The sequence below is a fragment of the Lactuca saligna genome, chromosome 7, assembly GCF_052625555.1.
Source record: "Lactuca saligna cultivar CGN05327 chromosome 7, ASM5262555v1, whole genome shotgun sequence".
Taxonomy (NCBI): domain Eukaryota; kingdom Viridiplantae; phylum Streptophyta; class Magnoliopsida; order Asterales; family Asteraceae; genus Lactuca; species Lactuca saligna.
Window position 1 is genome coordinate 128,950,752 of NC_136423.1, and position 8,890 is coordinate 128,959,641.

Here is an 8,890-nt window from a genome sequence, read left to right on the forward strand (position 1 = left end):
ATCAAGAATTAATTTAGTGATCAAAAGGAACTAATTAAGTATGGACTCTTATATACATGGTGGGCCAAGTTCATTTAGGTTGGGCTAAGCTTTCATGGATAGTCCATGGAATGTTTAACCCATGGATCCTATGGAAATGAAAGGTCATGGGTATTAGGGTTTACATGAATGTAACCCTAATCCTCCACACTATATAAAGAGGTCTATGGTTCATAAAATGAGGGCTAAGCACTAGTGTGTATACATAAGATGGCAAAACTGATTTGGTGCAAGTATCCTTATTATCTAGTTATTCTAAGGGTTCTTGGTGTTGTGTGAACCATTTGAGGTGCAACACTTGAGGCACTAGGCTCTTAAAGGTTTCATGACTTCAAGCTTCATCAAAAGGTATGTCATTCTACTATATTCTTATACTTCTTATTATGCTACTTAGGATGAAACCTTGGAATATTGAATATTTGCATGTATAATAGAGAAAACATAGATCCAAGGTTTATAAGGTTGCATGTATACCATAGGAGTGTTAGAATACTCAAAACCCATAAGTTGATGCTCAGCCTTGAGTTTCTTTTAAGTCAAGCACCTCTCAACATACCAAGCCACATCCTGCTTCATGTAGGGCTACCAATAATCAACAACCCATACCCTATTATGAAAAGTCAACAACCCACAACTATCATAATCAAGGGATGCTACCTTACCCCCAATGCGCTTACTGAAGGGTTTAACACAAAAGAAATTTCCTATGTGCATATGCAAACCCTAATACTTGGATCTAGGTTTCTCTATTGTACATGAAATTCATCCAAGATTTGAATCCTTAGATCTAGCATACATATTACAAAACTAATGTAATTAATGAGATATAAATGATTACCTCTTCAAGACCTCTTGATCTTTCTTCTTCCTTGAGCTTAGAGTCATAAGTGTAACTCCTCTAATGGATTACAAACACCAACTAGAAAGAGGGTATTATTTTAGCGGGGGAGGAGGCACATAAAGTTGGCTCTAGGGTTCTTAGAAAAGTAGTGGTCAGTTTATGTATCCTAGGGATCTTATTTATACTGTGACCACCTAGGGTTTCAGTCAAAACCCTAATGGACAACTTAAACCCTAAACGGCCCATGGAACCTTCTAGAATATAGGCCATGGACGACAATATGATGGGCTCCCATCATAATTTTGTTCACCCCTTAATCCATTAGGTTTCCCAGCCCGAAACTCCACTATCACACATTTGACAGTTTATGTAACATCGCAAAACCGGAACGGAGGAAACGTTCGGGGGTGGAGGACGTCATGTTTAGTATCACAAGACATGCATCATAGTAAACAAAGTAATGAACAACCATTTCATTAGAAAGAAAGTGTTTACAAAGTGTGTTTTCACAAAACATAACATACATAAGGAAATAACAAAACAAGACTTGGAGCTATACGACTCCATCTCCTGAATTCTCAAAGAGAGTACCTGTCTACTAGTTCCCTGAGAATACAAGTTATTTTGAAAGAGTTGATCAGCAATTAAGCCGGTGAGTTCATAAGATTTTGGTGATGTAAGTATGCTGTAGAAACTTTAGTAAGTTGTAAGTTATGTTTTAGAAAAGTTCGTCTGTTCCTCCAGGAAATCCTATATTTCCTGCTTTGATGAAAGATGAGTAAAAATGACTCTACAATCCTTTCTATGAGTACTAAATGGATACAAGTTATATAAAACTCAAAGTAAAAAAACAATCAATTATGTGTATCTGCCCTAAGCCCACAACCATACAGGGAACATGAAATGAGGCAGATGACACATATCCCATTGGTTGTTAGATCCTTGTTGTATATGACCCTGGTGTATTCCCCTGTTACTCAATGAGTTAACTGTAATAGTTGCTTTATAATTTATGAAAAGATTCCTTAAGAAAACCCTTATTTCTTATAATAAAATAGTAACCACAGTGGTTCCTTCTATAATCACTTAGTTTATACTAGCCATATATAATCTAATATCAGACAGGGAATGTGCCCTATGCCCACAAACAAACGAGGAACAGGGAATGAGGCGGAAGGAACACATCCAACTATCTATTGGATATTAACTATATATATATATATATATATATATATATATATATATATATATATATATATATAACCTTTGATGTATAAACTAAGGTATTGTAGAGTTAACTACCTAAGGTCCTTTAAGAACGATAGTCTAAAAAAATGGATTAAACCCTTTACTAGTAAGTTTCTTGTTTTGTATATCAAAATTTCTGATTTGAAAAGTATGTTTTGTAATGGAAAACTGTGCATTGAATTAGTGTACTATAACCTGACCCATACATGGTACCCCTTATGATGACACAATGTATATGCACACACACACACATATGTATATATATAAGATTGAATGGATAACAGGTTGGGTGAATCCGCTCTAAGCCCACAACCAAACCAGGAACAGGAAATGAAGCAGAAACCAGACATCCTATTACCTATGGAGGAGTTTACGACCACATAGAGGAGTGTGCGGCCAGGAGTGTATGGCTAGGGAGTGTATGGTCGTACACTCATGGTACCAAGTGCTCAAAATCATTTTCCCAGGGTAGGGATGCTTGTGGGACAATTGCTCTTCAAGTCTTGAAGCTAGAAAGGCACTTTGGAGGCCCTTTAAGGGTGTTTTGAGGAGTGTACGGCCACACATGGGTGTATGGCCATACACACCTCATGTTCATGAATTATGGGCATTTTGAAGGTGTTAATCTAGTGTTCTTAAATGTACTTAAGTATAGGGAAAGATTACTTACGATATGAAGGCTCAAAAGGGTTCACAATCACCAAGAACAAGTGTGTGCTCTTGGTGAGACTTGAAGATCTAGCCAAAATAGATGCTTTTATGGATGAATCAAGGGGTGATTACAAGGCTAGGAAGGATAACAAGAAATCAAAATGGAAGAAAGGCTTATATTCTTTAAGATCATGATGAAAAACGGATGATAGTTGAGAGAAAACTCGATGTTCTTGACTTGGGAAACTGAAGAATCACTTGAAAATGAAGGGAATACATACTTAAGGAGGGGTGTGTATGGCCGTACACTCCCTCATATGGAGTGTATGGTTAGATTTTGGTGTTTAAAGTGTACGCGATCCAATCCTTTACTCAATGCATGAATGTACTGAGCTTTGAACCTTTGAACGGACTCTAAACAAGACTAAACGATAGCAGAAACTAGTCTGACACTCAGTTGAGTTGACTGTTGGACTTACAAAAAAAAAAATCAGGTTGTCACACCATCCCCCCGTTGGATGGATTTTTTTCCAGAAATTAACTTTCTTAGAAGTACTACTAGGGTTGCGCTCCTCTGATTTTCAGAATACCCACTTGTAGACCTGGAAACTTTGCCCTAGTGTTCGCGATAGGACTCATACTCGGTCCATATATCATTACCACATGTATACAAGTCACATATAATTAGGATTAGTAAGACGGTCGAATGTGCGACTCTGCCCCATGTCTACAACCAAACAAGGAGTAGGAGATAGGGCAGAAACACACCTACTAAATCTGCATAATCATAATTATATACCACCCTCGCGTATACACCGAATAGTGATAGGTGGACTGTATTCGTCGTTAGCCTCTGTGCTTGAACTTGATCTGCTGGACGAGTGGTATTTCATGACGGTCTTTGGAACATACGACGACAATGCTTCAGAGGGCAAATTACTCTTCGCATGAGTACTTCGGGGTTTAGAATTACGAAAGATAAACTGAGGCTTCGGTCGGACTGTCAATACAAATGATGTAGGTTTTGCAAACTTGACGGCCGAGGCATTAGAAACATATGAACTTAGTACGGTGAGGACCACGCCAACTCATAAAGAATGATAGTTATAGACTCATTATTAGACAAAGTTTTGGCAGATTCGAAAGAAACGCTTGTTATACAATGATGTACCCCTAGCGTGTTTGACAGTGTTCTCCTAGTGTGTTCGACAATGTACTCCTAGTGTGTTGGACAATGTACTCTTTGTAACTGTTCTTAGTGCTCTCTGTTTTCCCTTTGATGTTAACACTCCTACGTATCGTACCGCTATGTGCGATTACATACAAGGAAAGTGCTTTGATAACTAGTGTTGATACTTTATATCATGATCCTCCTTGGTACCACTACGATTGCCTGTCATATACAAGTTATAAATAATTAAGATGAATAATACCATCGACTGAGTAACTCTGCCTCAAACCTACAACCAAAAAAGGAACAGGAATTAAGGCGGAACCACTCAATCTAAGTCTGCAACCTCTTAGCTATGCACAACCCTGATGTATATGCTAAGCCATCATAGCTTCTTTGAATGGATCTTTTAGTTCTCTTGAATACTATGACTTGTTTCAATAAGTGAGCTATTATAATTACTTTTAAGTGTTTCCCCAGTTTTAATCTGATATATAATTATAAATATATTTTATTTTAAAGTAATTACTATTTCGAAAACGTACCGCTGCTCGTTGGCGACTCCGGGGTTGATTCTCCTGCGGTGATCATCAGAATGCGTCCATCTGAGCTTGATTTCTTCACTATTGGGCAGTCCCTCTGGTAGTGTCCAGTCTCTCCACAGCCATAGCAGGCTTGGTTTTCTTCAACTCCAGGGACTTGGGAGATCGGCTGAGCTCGTGACCTGCAGAAACGAACTGTGTGTCCCTTTTTGTGGCAGTTCAGACACTGCATTTCCCACCATACTCCGGTGTGGTGATAGTTGCACTTTCCACACATCAGGAGGGTTCCAGCATATCAACTGGAAGATGCTGGAGTACAAGGCATTGTAGCGGCGTACATAGTACTCGTTTTTTGTTCTTGCGGGGGTTCCAGTGTTGTTCGCTTCTTCTTCCTCTATTTCCCCGACTTCCGATTGTAGTCCTCTCCCTTCGATGGCTCGAGAACTAGGACTTCCATGCCATGGCGGACTCCATGGTCGATGAGTCACTCGGCCATGCGTTTGGCACTATCAAATGTGGTTGCGTTAAAAGACAACACATCTCCTTGGGTTGGGGTAATTAGACCCTAGATGTACCTGTCTATCTGCTTGCTCTCCGGGGTAACCATCCCGGGGAATAGTGCTACCAGGTCGCTAAACCTATCAGTGTAGGCTAGTATGTCTTAGCCGACCATCGTGAGCTCCCATAGTTCTTCTTCCAACTTTTGAACTTCGCCTCTCGGGCACTATTCTTCCAGCATCATCTTTTTTAGGTTCTCCCAACCCATAGAGTTAGCCACTGATAGAGTCATTGACTTATTATGGCCATTCCACCATGTTAAGGCTCTGCTGGAGAAGGTGCAGGCATCAAACTTGACTTTGCTCCCTTCTAGGCACGAACAGATTTCGAAGTCCGAATCTATTTTCTCGACCATTGCATCAAGGCAATGACTGCTACTTCTTTATTGAAGGATTTGGGTTTGCAGTTCATGAAGTCCTTATACGAACATTCCCTTGGGTGTTCGTGGGTATCTCCATGGTTGGTTGGTTGAGCACCGCTACCAGATCCACTGATACCACTTGCGCGAATTTGGGTTAGGGCGGCTACCGTTGCTGCTGTTACCGCTGCTTAAAAAGTAGCTACGTCGAACTACGGTGGCGGATTCTCTATCGTGTTGTTGACTACACGCTTTACCGTTCTACCTCGAGGCATATTTTGCTAAGAATACAAAGATGAGATTGAATAAGTCTATAGCAGAGGAGAAGAGTCGAAAGCTGAAAGACAACGTTATCCTAGTTCTGAGTGTATCTGATCCTGACTTCCACAGGGTTCTGGAAACAATTCATAATAGAGTCTATACCGAATAAACATTATGAATTAGAAATGGTTTTCCTCAAATGAATATTTGTTACTTGAATAACTATGAACAGTTGAATATAAGGAAAATAATCCTAACACATAGGGTGAGTAGTGTTTCCACTAACTCATTAAGTTAACCAAGATTATTATTTATTAGTGTGATGCATATGACGTTTTGGTTACTTCGGTTGATCCTTCTTCGAAAACTTCTCTTGAACTTGCTCTTGTTCCTCCTTGACTCTTCCATTGACCGCTATGAGGAAGTGTTTGCATCTATCTGGGTTTGTTGTGTGAGAATGGAAGTGTCTAAAGAATCTATGAGATTTAAGGCAACTTTATGGGGTGATCCTTACAGAGTCCTTCTATAATTGTACGACGTACACAAGTAGTATATAATTTAAGATTAAATAGGCCTTTGAATAAGTAATCCTACTCCAAAACCACAACCAAACTAGGAACATGTAGTGAAGCGTAGATCACAAATTCTAAGTCCATAAAATCTTAATTATATAAAACCTTGGAAGTACACATTGCAAGATTATAGCTCTATCCATAAGGGTCTTTTAAGTTATCACATAAGTTATTTATATAGTGTCTAAAGTACTCCTATAGTATTATAATGTAATGTACTTAGTATGTTTCAAACTTGTTATCGTGTTATAGTGTCATAGAATACTCCTATAGTATTCTAACTTTCATGTTCTGATCTAGAGATCCCTTGTATAGAGTTAGGTAAGTTTAAACACCATTGCAACACCACATCACTCCCTAGTACATGCCGGTCGCATCTCAAATAAATATAGTTGATCAGGCTATACTGATCCCAGATACGATTACATAACTGCCTAGGTTTGACCGCAATATTCAACCTTTAAATACTTTTGTTCTGTTCTCCTTGTGATACTTGTAATAGTAGGTACATGTATAACCAAGTAGGTATATTTTTATAACTTATTGTTATATTCTTAAAATATATTATTATCCAGAGCACTTAAGCCTCATTGTATTTATAGTTGTATATCTTTTATCGATTGTTATACTTAGTTCACTATAAACAATGCTATCATACCAATCTGTCACACCCCAAAACCGGAACGGCGGAAACGTTCGGGGGTAGAGGTCGTCATGTTTAGTATCACAAGACATGCATCATAGTAAGCAAAGTAATGAACAACCATTTCATTAGAAAGAAAGTGTTTACAAAGTGTGTGTTCACAAAACAGAGAATACATAAGGAAATAACAAAAAAAGACTTGGATCTATACGGCTCCATCTCCTGAATTCCCAGTACGAGTACATGTGTACTAGTTCCCTGAGAATACAAGTTATTTTGAAAGAGTTGATCGGCAATTAAGCTGGTGAGTTCATAAGATTTTAGTGATGTAAGTATGTTGTAGAAAGTTTAGTAATTTGTAAGTTATGTTTTAGAAAAGTTCGCCTATTCCTCCAAGAAATCCTATATTTCCTGCTTTGATGAAACATAAGTAAAAATGACTCTACAATCCTTTCTATGAGTACTAAATGGATACAAGTTATATAAAACTCAGAGTAAACAAATAATTGATTATGTGTATCTGCCCTAAGCCCACAACCATACAGGGAACAGGAAATAAGGCGGATGACACACATTCTATTGGTTGTTATATCCTTATTGTATATAACCCTAGTGTATTCCTCTGGTACTCATGGAGTTAACTGTAATAATTCATTTATAATTTATGAAAAGATTCCTTAAGAAAACCCTTATTTCTTATAATAAAATAGTAACCACAATGGTTCCTTCTATAATCACTTAGTTTATACTAGCTATATATAATCTAATATCGAACAAATAGTTAATTGTGTGAATTTGCCCTAAGCCCACAACCAAACAAGGAACGGGGAATGAGGCGGAAGGCACACATCCAATTATCTATTGGATATTAATTATATATAACCTTTGATGTATAAACTAAGGTATCGTAGAGTTAACTACCTAAGGTCCTTTAAGAATGATGGTTTAATAAAATGGATTAAACCCTTTACTAGTAAGTTTCTAGTTTCGTATATCAAAAGTTCTAATTTGAAAAGTATGCTTTGTAATAGAAAACTGTGTATTGAATTAGTGTACTATGACCTGACCCATACCTAGTAACCCTTTTTATGACACAATGTATATGCACACACACACACATACACACACACACACTCACACACACACAGACACATATATATATATATATATATATATAAGATCGAATGGATAATAGGCTGGGTGAATCCGCTCTAAGCCCACAATCAAACAAGGAACATGAAATGAAGCAGAAAGCACACATCCTATTACCTATCAGATATTATTAATATATATCTATTGATGTATACATTAAGGAATCATAAGATTATCATTATGGTCCTTTTCTACTGAATGTACTAGACTCGACTATTCTGATTTTTCATTTGTAAAATGTAAGTCTTTACCTAGTTTATAACTACCTTGACTCGAAAATAATTTGCATTAGCTTTAAAGTGGAACTGTCACTTTATGAAAGTAATGGGAAAATATAAGTACTCAGTTGTCTTATGAGTTAACATTCTGACATACTAATTACCTTAAAACATATTTGTTTTATTAAGGTCATAATGTGAAGGCTAGTTCACATTCTATACGCTCTCCCTGTCAAAAAATTTTGGGAACCAAACACGACTTCAGCAAACTAGTTGCTAGGCCGTGTAATCCACATTTACGTTATATGATCATGTATACCCAATAAGTTATCACCTTTTGTTTAGAACAATGCGTTAGTGATTATTGGTATAGTTAGATCATGTAGTAGTTCCATGCTATAACAACTTAGTATGTTCGTTCTGTTATAGTATCTTAGTATGTTCTTTCTGTTATCGTGTATTGTATCTTCATCCCTATTTCTCTTTATTGTATGTTCTCTTATGTTGTCGTATATAGTATCTAGTATGAAATGAACCTCTAAACTATACCCCTTATAGTTTACTAATGTTTTACTTGGACTGTTATTGAAAAGACTCATTTTACTACTAAGTTATGCTCGTACTTTATAAATGGAG